The 14,677-nt window shown below is 54.7% G+C and overlaps 1 protein-coding gene across 1 annotated transcript in view; it reads left to right on the forward strand.

Annotated features, from left to right (window-relative positions):
• Window positions 1-1,961: 1,961 nt before the first annotated feature.
• Window positions 1,962-14,677, forward strand: part of SLC4A3 (solute carrier family 4 member 3) — a 696,397-nt gene continuing 683,681 nt past the window's right edge. Inside the window, exon 1 of the mRNA XM_085650187.1 lies at window positions 1,962-2,081. The gene's annotated coding sequence lies outside the window, so the exon portion shown is untranslated. The remainder of the gene's footprint in view (window positions 2,082-14,677) is intronic.

Consider the following 14,677-nt stretch of genomic DNA (forward strand, 5'->3'; position numbering starts at 1 on the left):
TATGATGTTAAACGGTGTGTCCCTTATTGAATTTTATTATGTTGTGATTATTTTAATCCATTAACTCACACTATTTTGACCCAAGTTTTTAGAAGTTTTACCTTGTATTGTAAAATGAATTCTTTTATACATGAATTGTCTTTTTAATATGTGTACTATGTCTTTTATGATGTGAATCGAATAAAGACTTATTGACTGACTGACTGACTGACTGACTGACATTGGTGATTTTTTTTAGATTGGTGCTGCATTTGTTTGAGTTTGGTCCATTGTCCATTTTTTGTGTTCCTCCATCCTTCTTTCTTAGTGTCTCACCCCTCTGTGTCCTCCTAACTGTCTCTCCCCTCTCTGTGTCCTCTTGGCTGTCTCTCACCCCTCTGTATCCTCCTGCCTGTCTCTCTTCCTCCCTCTGTGTCCTCCTCTCCTTCCCATTCTTCACTGTGCCTCTCCCTTCATCCTTCTCTCTTAGTGTCTCACCCCTCTGTGTCCTCCTGACTGTCTCTCCCCTCTCTGTGTCCACCTGTCTCTCCCCTCTCTGTGTCCTCTTGCCTGTCTCTCTCCACTCTGTATCCTCCTGTCTGTCTCTCTTCCTCCCTCTGTGTCCTCCTCCTGACTGGCTCTCTTCCTCCCTCTGTGTCCTCCTCTCCTTCCCATTCTTCACTGTGCCTCTCCCTTCATCCTTCTTAGTGTCTCACCCCTCTGAGTCCTCCTGACTGTCTCTCCCCTCTCTGTGTCCACCTGTCTCTCTCCCCTCTGTATCCTCCTGTCTGTCTCTCTTCCTCCCTCTATGTCCCCCTCCTGACTGTCTGTCTCCCCTCTGTGTCCTCCTCTCCTTCCCATTCTTCACTGTGCCTCTCCCTTCATCCTTCTCAGTGTCTCACCCCTCTGTGTCCTCCTGACTGTCTCTCTCCTCTCTGTGTCTACTTGGCTGTCTCTCTCCCCTCTGTATCCTCCTGTCTGTCTCTCTTCCTCCCTCTATGTCCCCCTCCTGACTGTCTGTCTCCCCTCTGTGTCCTCCTCTCCTTCCCATTCTTCACCGTGCCTCTCCCTTCATCCTTCTTAGTGTCTCACCCCTCTGTGTCCACCTGTCTCTCCCTCTCTGTGTCCACCTGTCTCTCCCCTCTCTGTGTCCTCCTGGCTGTCTCTCCCCTCTCTGTGTCCACCTGTCTCTCCCCTCTCTGTGTCCACCTATCTCTCCCCTCTCTGTGTTCTCCTGACTGTCTCTCTCTCTCCACTGTCTTCCTAGCCTAGTTGCTTCACCCCATTGTCCTCCTGGATGGCTGTCTTTCTCCTTCTGTTTACTCCTGGCTGCCTCTCTCTTCCTCTCTCTCCATCCTTCTCTCTTAGTGTCTCTCCCCTCTGTCCCATTCCTGTTCCATGAAACTCAGATAGAGGAACTTGAAGTGGGGGCGCGGTGCGCAAGGTCACGGCGGGAGAGGGGTGCAGCCGGGAGGGAGCAGCGGAAGTGAGAAGAATCTGAGCTAAGGGTGGGGAAGGGGAGGGCTGCGGACAGGAGGGGCAGGTAATTCGGACAGGAGTGGCAGTGACAAGAGACTGATATGACTGTGGGACGGGGGAGGGGGGAGTGAGACGGGAAGTGAGAGGAGGGCTAAGGAGGAGGGAGGTGAGTGGGAGCAGATGCGGGTGGGGGAGATAGGTGAGAGTGTAGGGGTGTGTTGGGGGCAGTGCCGTGGGGGGGGGCGGTATGTGGGCAGTGCGTGGGTGTCAGTGTGTGCGTGTGCAGGATGCGGGGGTGCACGTGCAGGGTGTAGTCTGGCAGTGTGGGGGGGGTGAAGGGGTGAGGGTGCAGGTGCACGGGGGTAGGTGGGCAGCGTGTGCGTGCCTAGGGGTGAACCCGCGCACGTGCAGGGGGCAGGTGGGTGGGAAGACCGTGGGGGTGGGGGCGCAGTGACTGATGACGCATGGGCAGGGTGGGGGCCTGGCATCTGCTGTTCTCAGCCCAGCAGACAGACACCAGCAGCAGCTGCGTCCCGGAGCCCCCACCCCGGGGCTGTCTGCCGCCTACTGCCCGCACCCTGCTCCGGACCAACCCCCCCTGCGGCGCCCTAAGCCAGCCTCCGGTAAGGGTCGGGTGGGGGTGGGGGGTGCTGGGGACCAAAGGCGTCTTTGCGTGACACGGCCGAGCGTGTGTCCTGCAGGGTGACCGCAATCACTACACACGCTGTGTGTCCGTGGATGTGACAGCAATCACCGTGTGTGTCTGCGAGTGAGACCCGATGTCTGAAGCCGGTGTGTGTCTGTGAGTGAGACCCGATGTCAGTAGCCGGTGTGTGTCTGTGAGTGTGACCCACCGCCTGAAGCCTGTGTGGGTCTGTGAGTGTGACTCGATGTCTGACGCCGGTGTGCGTCTGTGAGTGTGACTCAATGTCTGACGCCGGTGTGTGTCTGTGAGTGTAACCCAACGCCTGAAGCCTGTGTGGGTCTGTGAGTGTGACCCACCGCCTGAAGCCTGTGTGGGTCTGTGAGTGTGAGCCGATGTCTAAAGCCGTGGGTGTCTGTGAGTGTGACCCGATGTCTGAAGCCGGTGAGACAGCAATCACTAACCACCATGCGTGTGTAGTAGCATTGTCTATGCGTGTGTCGGCGGTGTCTGAAACTGGTGTTTGTCCGTGGATGTGCCAGCAATCACTAAAACGTCGTGTGCGTTGCAGCAGTGTCTGAGAGTGTGACAGTGGTGTCTGAACTTGAAGCTGTTTGTGTCCGTGACTGTGACCCCATGTCTGAAGCCGGAGTGTGTCTGCGGGTGTGACATCAATCTCTAAACATGGTGTGTGTCCGTGACCCCATGTCTGAAGCCGGTGACACAGCAAGCACTAAACACCATGCGTGTGTATACCTCCAGTGTCTGAGTGTGACGGCGGTGTGTGAAGCTGGTGTTTGGCTGTGGATGTGACAGCAATCATTAAACACCATGTGTGTATAGCAGCAGTGTCTGCGAGTGTGATGGGGTGTCTGAAGCTGGTGTGTGTGAGGATCAGACAGCCATGCCTGAAGCCAGAGTGTCTGCGGATGTGACAGAAATCACTAAACAGAATGTGTGTTTATTCCTGCAATTTGTGTGAGTGTGACAGTGGTGTCTGAAGCTGGTGTTTGTGGGTGTGACAGCAACCACTAAACACGGAGTGCCTATGATAGCAGTCTATATGAGTCTAGGTGTCCGAAACCAGTGTGTCTGGGCTTGTGACGGCAATCATTAAACACTATAGAGCCGATTCCGATGTCGGACGGACTCTGGTCCATCCGACATCGGTCAGGAGCCGTAACCGACCCACCTGCTGTCGTGGGTTACGGCCCTGCAAGTACGATGCGACCCTGTTCGGTCGCACTCCTATGCTTCACAATGGGAGCGTGCATTCTGAGCGGAATGCATGCTTGCACTGTGAAAAGCAGCGGTGCAGTTCATCCCTGCACCCTGTGGCCGGCACCCCAAGGTGCCCGCCACCGGGTGCAGGGATCAACAGAGGGGCACCATAGGTGCCCATGGCGGCCTCGCACCCATTGGGGCCCTACTGGGGGCCCCTAAAGACAGTTTCTGACTGGCTTTTCGTGCAGGAAAGACCGGCACGAAAAGGCAGTGAAAAACTGCCATCGTACTCCCTCGGCCGTGAAGAGGCGGCCGGGGGAGTACTGAAGGATTTCCGGACAGCAGACGGTCTCTCTGAGCCCGTCGGAAGGCATCCGGAAATCCGAGTCGGATTCCTTTCTGACCGAGCCGATCGGAATGGCTCGGTGGGAAAGGAATCCGGCCGGCACGTTCCGATTCGGTCGGAAGGGCTCCGACCGTCGTTCGGAGCCCTTCTGGCCGAAATCAGAATCGGCCCCTATATGTTTGTACTGCCGCAGTGTGTGAGTGTGACAGCGGTGCCTGAAACCAATGTGTGTGTGTGTGGATGTGAGAGCAATCACTAAACACAATGTGTTTGTACAGCTGCAGTGTGTGAGTGTGACAGCAGTGCCTGAAACCAGTGTGTGTGTGTGTGTGTGTGACAGCAATCACTAAACACAATGTGTTTGTTCAGCTGCAGTGTGTGTGAGTGTGACAGCAGTGCCTGAAACCAGTGTGTGTGTGTGTGTGTGTGTGTGTGTGTGTGACAGCGATCACTAAACACAATGTTTTTGTATAGCTGCAGTGTGTGTGAGTGTGACAGCAGTGCCTGAAACCAGTGTGTATGTGTGTGACAGCGATCACTAAACACAATGTTTTTGTATAGCTGCAGTGTGTGTGTGAGTGTGATGGCGGTGCCTGAAACCAGTGTGTGTGTGTGTGTGTGTGTGTGTGACAGCGATCACTGAACACGAAGTGCCCGTAGCAGCATTGTCTAGGAGTGTGATGATGGCATCTGAAACCAGTGTCTGTGGATGTGACAGCAACCACTAAACACGGAGTGTGTATATCAGCAGTGTCTGAAGCTGGTGTGTGTCTTTGGATGTGTTGCTCAAATGTGAATTTACCTTGAAGAAACAAACGACAAGAGGCATTTGGCAAAAACAGGAAAAGTTGGTTTAATTGAACTCTTCCACAGGGAGACAGTCAGGGTTATGTGGACTTTCTTAAAGTACAATTGATCTGAGCACCATGATAATCAGTTCTCGCAGCATCAATTCAGAGATCCTTTTTTAGGATAAGAAGCGTGAGCCTTGTCTTGGAGTTATAAATTACTCCCACCTGATAACAAATGTAGGTGGGCCTCATCCTTGCGTGGACACAATGAGGACCAATGGGTAACATGTCCAGATGTCCAGCATGGGCAGCGCATGATGACTGCTTGTGCTGTGCTCAGATTTGCTGAGTGCACCTAACTTCATGTGGCATCTAACTTTATGGTGTTTTGGGAATGCTCGAACCCCTCTGGCCATATGTGCTTTATTAGGGCCGATCTCCCTGAACCATTGTGGGGTCGCTGCCTATTTGTAGGATCGATCTGCGTTTGATCTGTTTGTGCGTTTGTTCTGCTGGCTATGTGTCACCCCACCTGTGATCTGTCAATCAGTTGCCTCTGGCTTAGGTCGCCAGGCCTGCCTGACCACGTATTTCTAACTCAGAGTTGATGGAGGAGTCATGTTGAATGAATTCGACAACAGTGATGCAATTTCGTTTTTATATACACAAGTACCTTTGCGTACATTGACATTGATTTTTTCAGTATCGTTCCCCGCTCTAGTTGATTTTTCAGGTACATCTTTTAACCCATACTTCATGACAGTCACATTATTAGGGGCTTGTTGTGCTTCAGTTTTAACTATTACTACTTCCCTAGTTACTTGCATACTACCATATTGGAGGACTGCCTTTTTACATCAGGAAACCCCCACTTGTACGAAACCACCAAAAAACTATATGAAGGTGAGAACAGGCAGCAATGATGTACACAGACCAGTCAACCACCGGGAGAGCCAGGAAAACAAATTTGCATACCATTCCTGCTCAGGGGCACCTCCTCCTTACGCGTGTCTGTTTGTAAATGGTGCAGTGCTTGTATGGCAAGTGTCAGAGTCCCATTGTCCATGTCGTCACCTGGGATAAGAATGCAGCAGGTCACACAGACCTTGGCACACACCCCTCCCTCCATTTCGGTCATCAAGTCCAACACATATCGATGTTGTATCACCACGAAGCGAATGGCTCTTAGTTCTTCCTTGAGCACATTAAGGCCGAACTCTGTACTGTTCATCATCGGCATCATTTCCAATCTGGTTATTTGCAACTAGTGGCCATTGGCTTTTGTCTGCATGGTGAAGCAGGGTATGGACCCTCCTGCATTTACTTGTGTGTCGGAAAACAGTCTGAATTCTTTCGGAATGTCCTTGTACTGAACCCAGTCAAAATAATCAGCAGTTTTTTTCCCCGAGCCTGATGCAGCAGAGTTGTCTTCTTCTGTAGCGGCTGTTGGTACAACTCTGACCGATCTTCTCCAGAAATGACAAGGGTTGGGTGTGTATGGTGAGAATGGAGCAGAGGACAGCCATCCTGGCACAAGCTGGATGTAGGCAAATCAGCCGAACTGCCAGTAGGTATCCATTAGCGTGGTGATACCCCATTGCATGTCTGGTATGTGTAGTATTGTCCCACAGTTCTCATTCGCGCCGAGTGGTATTCTTCCTTTACCGCTGAAACACAAGGAATACTGTGTAAGTTTCTGTACAATTAGGGGTTCCTCCTTCCTTTCTAACCATGTGTACCTATCTATCTCAGTATTCCAGATTTCCTGACATGGGGTGTGTATGCTGGTGTTCACCCTTCCCCTACGAGACTCATTTCCCATCGTATCATCGAGGTGGATGGCTCTACACTGGAACTCCGTGTCTGGGGTGGGAAACATCCATTACCACACGGGCATTGAATCGCAATGCCTTTACATTACAGGTAATACAACGCAAGTCATTACAACGACTTGCGCAGGATGGCGCTCTAACCTTAGAAATAGTATGATTTACTATTCCAACACCTTCCCTACTGTACGTAGACTGGTATTGGAATAGTAAATCATACTATTCCTAAGTCCAGCGCCCTCCAACGCAAGTCGTTGTAACAACTTGCGTTGTAAAAACTGTGATGTAACGTTTTGCGATCATTTTGATCGCATTGAAATGTCACATATTAGTCTGGGGTCCATTTGTTATTAAAAAAGACTGCCCCAGACACGCCAAGGTCCTCCCTGGGAACACAGATGAAAGCGGGAGCAGACGTGTTTGTGCACTTGTGCTGTGGGTTTGCTACCGCCAAAAATCTAATTTCTGGAAAGTCTCAGGGCCAAACAGTATCCTCCCCAATGGTGCCCCTCCTGCTCATCCTGTCTAAGTCTGTTTGAATATCACTCGGCTCGATAAAAAGGTACAGTGCTGTGGGATTGGTCTTGTATCAGGTCACATTCACTACTACTCTATGGGGTTCTACTCTGTTGGGTTGGATTTTTTTTTTTTTTATTATTTTTTAAAAAATATTTTTATTGGCATTTTTGGTATATAACCACACACAAAATAAAACATCCTAATAGACAGGTCAATATCGAGCACCATCCCCACCTCGTCCGCCCTCCACCCCCACCCCTCTCTCAGCACACCAGAAGTCCGTTTCGGGCCTATGCCGCGGCTGACATCAGCGTCTTCAAAACATGCAATTGTCTGTGCCCTAGGGCTGTGGATGTCCTCCATGTACCATGTCGGCCCCCTCCAGTGCCCCACCCCACTAAAGTCCCCCCTCCAGGCCGTGATATCTCCGCCATTTGGACCACACCTTGGTGAATTTCTTGGGGCAGCCTCTCGCCTTATACGTGACCCTTTCCGCCGCCATGTAGATGTCAAGACCCCTCCTCCACTCCTCCAGGCGGGGAGGCGAGGGCGCCCCCCAGTATTTTGCTACGTCCCTCTTTGCCACCACCAGAGCCAGCACAAGGAAAATCAGCAGCGGGCGGGGGAGGTCCACATCATTTGTCATACCCAGTAACACTAATTTGGGGTCCTCCTGTAGTTGCACCCCAAGCACCTTACTCAGCTCCCCTAGGATCCCCCGCCAGTACCCCTGAATCTGCGGGCAGAGCCAAAGTATATAAAAGAAAGTCCCTCCCTCCCGCCCGCATCGCAGACACGACGTGTCCCCCACTCGTCCCATCTTGAACAGTCGTCGTCTATCAAAGTACGTTCTATGCAGAATATTGAATTGGATCAACCGTAGCCGGGACTTAATCGCCACCTCTCGCGGGTGCATGAGAACTGTATCCCAGTCCACTTCGTCCATCTTACCCACGTCCGCCTCCCAGGTTGCCCTAAGCGCCCCCATACTATCAGGCATATTGTTCATGAGGGTCCGATATGTGAGGGACACCGCCCTTTCCACCATGTGTTCCTGCAGCAGTCTTCCCTCCAGAGGTGCATATTCGGGAAGAGAAGCCGTCTGTATCTCTCCTGCCTGCCAAGCATGCTTCAGTTGCGCGTACTTATAGTACTGCGTGGGGAGCAGTCCAAATTCCCTGCGGAGCACCGAGAAGGATTTCAATTCCCCCCTCACTAGCACGTCTCCCAGTGTCGACACCCCGATATTATCCCATTGCTTGAACCCCCTCAATTTGTTTAACTCTGGTAGCCATGCGCAGTGCCATAAGGGCGTCTGTCTACTCAGTTTCCTATCCCAGCCAATCTCCCGGTTCGCCCTTTTCCAAATCCCCAGGGTGATTTTAGTGGCCTGCAGTAGCCTTCCCGTACCCTTGCCACCATATAGGTAATAATGACACGAGTGAGCGCCCATGACATGTCGTTCCAAGGCAAACGTCGGGTGCATTGCCGGGGCGTGAAGCCAGTCGTTAATGTATACCAGGTGTTCCGCCCAGTAGTAGGCCTCAATGTTGGGAAGCGAGATCCCTCCGCTATACTGATGCCTCTGCAGGGTCTTCATCGCTACCCTGGGTTGTCTCCCAAGCCATAGAAAGCTCCGGAGTTCCGAGTCAATTTCTCGAAAGACCCGCCGACAGACCGGATAATATTCGTTCTGTAACGCGTACAGAAACCTGGGCAGCGTTATCATCTTAAACATGGCGGCACACCCCAGCAACGTAAGCGGCAGCCGGCGCCATCTCAGCGCATCCTCCACAAAATTGGACAGAACCCTTCCCACATTCCTGTCGTAGGAGACAGTCCGGTCCAGCGTTATATACACTCCCAGATATTGGAACCCCTCCGTCGTCGCCTGGAGCCGGTCTGGGAGACTCGGCCAGTCCCCCTTTCCCCCCGGTGCATATAGCACTGACTTATGCCAGTTCACCCTGTATCCCGAGCGGGCACCATAGCGCTCTAGCTCGGAGAAGATAACCGGGACTGTCGTAGCGGGTTGCGTAACATATAGAAGGACATCGTCCGCATAGAGAGAATTTTTTTCCTCCAGGTCATCCAGCGGGCCCTTTCGAAAACCACGAATCTCTGGGTGTTGTCTGACCCGCGCCGCCAGCACTTCTATCGTCAGCGTGAAGAGCAGGGGGGACAACGGACATCCCTGCCGCGTACCTCTGCAAATAGGGAATTCCCTCGACGTAGCCCCATTGACCCTCACCCGCGCCCTCGGGCCCGTATATAATAATCTCACCCATTGGCGGAAGATAGGTCCAAATCCCAGACGCCCCAGGACGCCCTCCAAGAAGGGCCAATGCACCGCATCGAACGCCTTTTCCGCATCCAAGGAGAGAAACCAATGAGGGTCCCGTCGGCCCCTCACCACCTGTAGCCAGTTGTGCGAGCGCCTCAGATTCAGTCTCGTCGCCCTACTGGGGAGAAACCCCGTCTGGTCCAAGTGGACTATGTCCGGCCAGCACCGTCGCCAGCAACTTCGCCTCAGTGTTAAGCAGCAAAATCGGGCGGTACGACGTGCACTCCTCCGGCGGCTTTCCCTCCTTGAAAATCGGGACAATCGTGGCCAGTCTAAGATCTGGGGGGAGACACCCCTCCTCTCGTGCCCCCTCAAATAACGCCAGCATATGGCGGGCCAGAAGATCTGCCGTTTTTTTAAAGAATTCCGCGGGAAACCCATTCGGGCCCGGCGCCTTCCCCACCCGCAACCTGGTCAACGCCTTTGTAACTTCGTCTAGCGTAAGGGGGGCCTCCAACTCCTTGATGTCGCCACCGGCGAGCGCCGGTAGATCCAGATCCGCCATGTACTGTAGCGCGTCCTCTTGCGAGCCCAGGTCTTGAGCAGCATAGAATGCCCGGAAGTGCTCCGCAAAGGCTTCCGCAATCTGTGCGTCTGAATTCACTAAATTCCCCTTATCATCTCGTATCCGTTCTACCCACCTGGCATCCCTCTCTTTTCTATTAAGCCACGCCAGGAGCTTGCCTGACTTGTCACCGACGTCATATAAACGGTGGAGTGTGGCCAACGCCTGCTGTTTGGCTACTCCCGTAGCCTGATCCCGGTACTGCCGCTGAGCGTCAAGCAACCGACGCAGCGTCTCCCGTGCCGGGTCCGCAAGGTACTCCCTATCCAACTGGAGAACCCGTCTCTCCAGCGCCTGCAACTCTCTAAGCCGTTCCCTGTTGTCCTCGGCAATCCTATCCTGGACTCTACCCCGCATGACCGCCTTCATAGATTCCCAGAGGGTCACCGGCGACGTCACCGAGCCCACGTTGTCAGCTAGGCAGACTCTAACATCTGCCCGGATGCCCTTCAGCACCTTTGAATTCTGGAGGTCCCACGCTGTGACTCGCCACTGCCCCCTCCCCGGTACCCGGGGAGCCACTGTCACCAAAAGGGGAGAGTGATCCGACAGGCCCCGTGCTTGATATTCAGCTCGCACCCCCTCGTGCAACGTGTGTCGCGCCATGAAGAGATAGTCCAACCGGGAATACACCCTGTGGGCCCCTGAGAAAAAGGAGTACTCCCGCCGTGTAGGGTGTAACCAGCGCCATACGTCCGTCAGGCCTAGAGTCTCAATCGTGGTGGCGAGTGCCGTCTGATGCCGGTCTCTTACCCTATCTCCCGTCCTGTCCACTGCCGTCGCCATTACATCATTGAAGTCGCCCCCGAGCACTTGCACTGTGTCGGACGTGGCAAGCAATATTTCCGCCAGGCCTTTTAATGTGGACGCCTGCAGTTTAGGTGGAGCATAGACCGAAACTAACGTGTACTCCCTGCGGCACCACATTCCCCGGACCCCAACGTAAGTTCCCAGCGGGTCTGTCCATGTCTGCGTCACTTGAAACGGGTTAGTTTTCCGGATCAGTATCGCCACCCCTCTTGAACCCTGAGTAAAGCCCGCATGTGCTAGAACTGTGTAGCGTCCCCGGGCGAGGAATCCACATTTAGTCCCCAGAAGGTGTGTTTCCTGTAATAACGCTACGTCGGGGCCGGCCCTCCTAATGTACGCGTTTATCAATCCTCTCTTAATTTTGCTCCCAAGCCCATTGACATTCCACGTTAGGACTGAGAGCCCTCCCTCTGCTGCACCTGTTGTTATCGTCGCGGTAGGCATTGCAATTCAAACCGTGCGTGCTGTCTCGGGGGTACCGTGCTGTCGGGCAAGCCCCGTGGTGCTGCGTGTGTGCCTGAAGTGACCTGTCTCCCACCCCTCTGTGCCCAACCGTCCCCAACTGTCCCATCCCCCCCCCTCCCATCCCCAAGCAAACCACAACTGGAAATCCTCAACACTCTCCCACTCCCGCCCCCTCCCCACCTCCCCCCCCCATCAGTCCCATCTCCCACAGACACAGGACTGCTGGCGGAGTAGGCCTGTCGCCCTCCCTCGCTATCCCACCCGTCGCTAACCTATCTCGTGCCCACTATGGGAACCGCACTAGACCGTCTCAGTCTACCCGATCCAAGAGCACCAAACCTCAGCGACCAAATGGGAAGACTATCAAACGATATACCCAAACAAGAAAGAACAACCAAAAAACAAAAAGGGAAAAAGGGGGTGTGTGACCACTTGCGTGCTCCATCTGGCCAGAGCTGCAATCAAGATTGTCCGGACCAGTCTCTCTCAGGAGTGGGAGTCTTGGGTGTCCGGCCTCCGCTCCTCCGCAGGATCGGGTACATCCCGCTCTAGATGTCGGATCGCTACTTCCAGCGGGTGTATGGAACTCTGCGCCGTCCCCTCTCGCCTCGGCCCGTGGGCCGTGTCCTCAGGGTCTTCCTCCGAGCTACCACTGTCTGCCAGGCAGCTAAAGCGGGATCCCGGCACTCCAGCCCTTCCGGAGGACGGGGAGTCCCGCTGGTGGCGACGCGGCGAGCCATCCGCTGAGTAGGGCGTTTTACGCATCCTCTTCCCAGTTCTCCGCCCCGACTGTCCCCGGGATCGCCGGAGTGTCAGTTCCTTGGGGCGTGCTCCACTGCTACTCGGCCGCACTCTGCCCTCCTCCCCGTCGGCGGGGCGGTCGCCCGTCGGCGGTCGTGTCGCCAACCACTGCCAAGCCTCTTCCGGGTGGGTGAAGAAATGCGTACCACCATCATAGATCACCTTTAGCTTCGCCGGGAAAAGCAGCATGTATTGGAGGCGGCGGTCTCTGAGCTGCGCCTTGACCGCGTCAAAGGCCCTCCTCTGTTTTTGCACCTCCTGGCTGTAGTCTGGGAAGATCATAATGTTCGTATTTTCGATCCGGAGCGCCCCTTTCTTCCGGGCCTCTCGCAGGATCAGATCCCTGTCTGCAAAGTTGAGGAACCGGGCAATGACTGGACGCGGCCTCGCCCCCACCGGCGGCCTTGCCAGGAGCGCCCTATGAGCCCTTTCGATTATAAAGCAGTTCGAGAACGGAGCCAGCGGGAACGTGTCCTTCAGCCAGGTGCGGAGGAATAGCGCCATGTCCGACCCTTCAATGCCTTCCCTAAAGCCCACAAAGCGAAGGTTATTGCGTCTCGCCCTGTTTTCCGCGTCGTCCACTTTCCATAATAGTTGTCGGTGCGAGGCATGTAGTTCCGCCACGTCTCTGCGGAGATGGGTGATGGTGTCTTCAGCCTCACTGATCCGAGTTTCGGCCGTCTGCACCCTCTCTGACAGGTTGCGAAAGTCCTGTCTCAGCAGCGTGACTTCGGAGCCCACCTCGCCGATCTTAACCTCCAGCGCCGCCCTGGATTCCTGAATGTCTGTCCTGGAAGCTTGTATGGCCTCCATCAGCAGCTCCGTGTCCGAACGCGCCGCCGGGAGGGGAGGCGGTGCCCCCGTTTGCGTCCGGGTGCGGGTAAAGTCGTCCATCGGCCCCTGCCGGGCAGGCTTCTCTGACGGGGCCTTCTTCCCCATTCCCGACCCTGGGCTCCAGTTCCCAACGGGTCCCCTCCCGGTCAGTAATGTGCCTCGTGATCTCTGTTGGGGGGCCCGCGGCTGCCTCCTTCACCCCCTCCGTGCTCCCGGGTGGGCCTCTGTTACAAGTTCAGGCGCGGCCGCCGCTCGTGCCTCGGGCAGGGGGGGAGGGGAGGGGGGAGCAGGAACCAGGGTCCAGCCGCGCCGCTCAGGGCCGTTGAAAGATGGGTTCCGGGTCCACCAGTGTCCCGGGCCTTCGTCTCGCCGGGGCCTCAAGTGGTCGTCAGGCCTGATGACTGATCGGGCGTCCCTCGTCGTCTGTCCTCAGCGGCTCCGCACCCGGAGCAGCCGGCGCAAGACAGTGGCGCGCCTAGCGGAGCAGGTGCCGCGCTCCTCGCCTCAGAGGCCTGCCGAGGCTCTCCGCGGAAGCAGTCCGATGCGGGCGCTGTCCCCGGAGCGTCGGAGCACCGAGGGGAGGCGACACGCGTCCCAGCCCCCCCGCTCCAGCCTGTCTCGTCTCACTTGTGCAATCGGGGCCCCCACCTGTTCATTCGAGGCAATCAGTCCGCCTCTGGTCTACCAGCGCCTCCGTCCGTCCGGCCGCGGCCGCGGCTCCGTCTCCCGGGTCGCGACGGCCGCCGCCATCTTGCTGCCTCCAGGCCTCGGTCACCCCTCGAGCAGCACCACGCGGGATCTAGCAACCAGGCGCTCCGTGAGTCGTTCCTCCGCCACCGTGAATGCCTCCGGTCTCGGGGCATGAGATTCCCGGGTCCTGCGGACAGCCAGATGCATGGAAATCGCCGGATTTAGAGCAGCGCTGCCGGAGCTCTCGCGGAGCACGTCTTACTCGGCCCTTGCGCTGGCCACGCCCCTGTTGGGTTGGATTTTGACCCTAATCTTACGCAGGTACAGATGAAGGAGGCATTTTGGTTTTCCAGGGGCTACTTCTTGGGACAAATAAAGCCTGTCTGCACCTACTGTATGTTGTATCAGCGAACAAATGTAACATGACCTGGCCGATGTCTGGGTGCCTACAGCTGTCATGTGCTGCTAACATGTGTTGTGTAAGAGGGCACTGTGTAGTTCGTGTGGGATGCTGGTGTTACGTCCAGTGTAATTATAAGTGACATGGGAGAGGTTCCTACGCAAGTGCTGTGAAAATGTCGGGGTGGACTCCATTTGACTAGGCAGATCTTTGGCAACATATGGATGTGGCCACACCCATAATAAACAGAGGGTATACAATTGTACAACAATACATAACTTATTGATTATTGCAGATCTTGGGATGACTTCCAGGGGAGCCGCCTGTAGTCCTTTGGTGATCAGGGATTTCTTTACTTTGGAAGAGTTCTAAACCAGTTTGTGGAAAAAGTTCATGGTCTTTGACTCACACTCTTGGGCCTTGTTGTGGTCAGTAGCGGTCTGTGGAGGGAGTTCCGTGGGGCGGTGAGGCAGGGAAATGTAAACAGGATGAACGGAGGTAAGTACACATTTAAATAAATAAAACTAATTCCTTTGCGCGCGCTGCATCGCAAAATGCGATGCAGCGTGCGCAACGAAATTCGTTTTATTCATTTAAATGTGTACTTACCTCCGTTCATCCATATTCCGGTGTTTACATTTCCCCACCCTCCCCCGCCCCGCCTCACCGCCCCACGGAACTCTCTCCACGGACCGCTACTGGTTGTGGTTACGGAAGCGTTCAGCGGAGCTGGGGGCAGCTGTAAAGGTGGTGCTCTTTGGTGGATCCATTGCACACTCGGTGGATAAGAGCTGTTTGTTTGTTGGTTAGTTCAGAAAACATTTGCATGCTTAATTTTGTCACCAGACATTCTTGGGGGTTCCTGTGCCTTTCTTTATGAGTGTGTTTTTACATTAATTTGTGCAATTTTAGTGGGGCACTGGAAGGTGGCCCCAATCAGGGTATCTATTTTGTTTTT

The sequence above is a fragment of the Triturus cristatus genome, chromosome 3_2, assembly GCF_964204655.1.
Source record: "Triturus cristatus chromosome 3_2, aTriCri1.1, whole genome shotgun sequence".
In the NCBI taxonomy this organism is placed as follows: domain Eukaryota; kingdom Metazoa; phylum Chordata; class Amphibia; order Caudata; family Salamandridae; genus Triturus; species Triturus cristatus.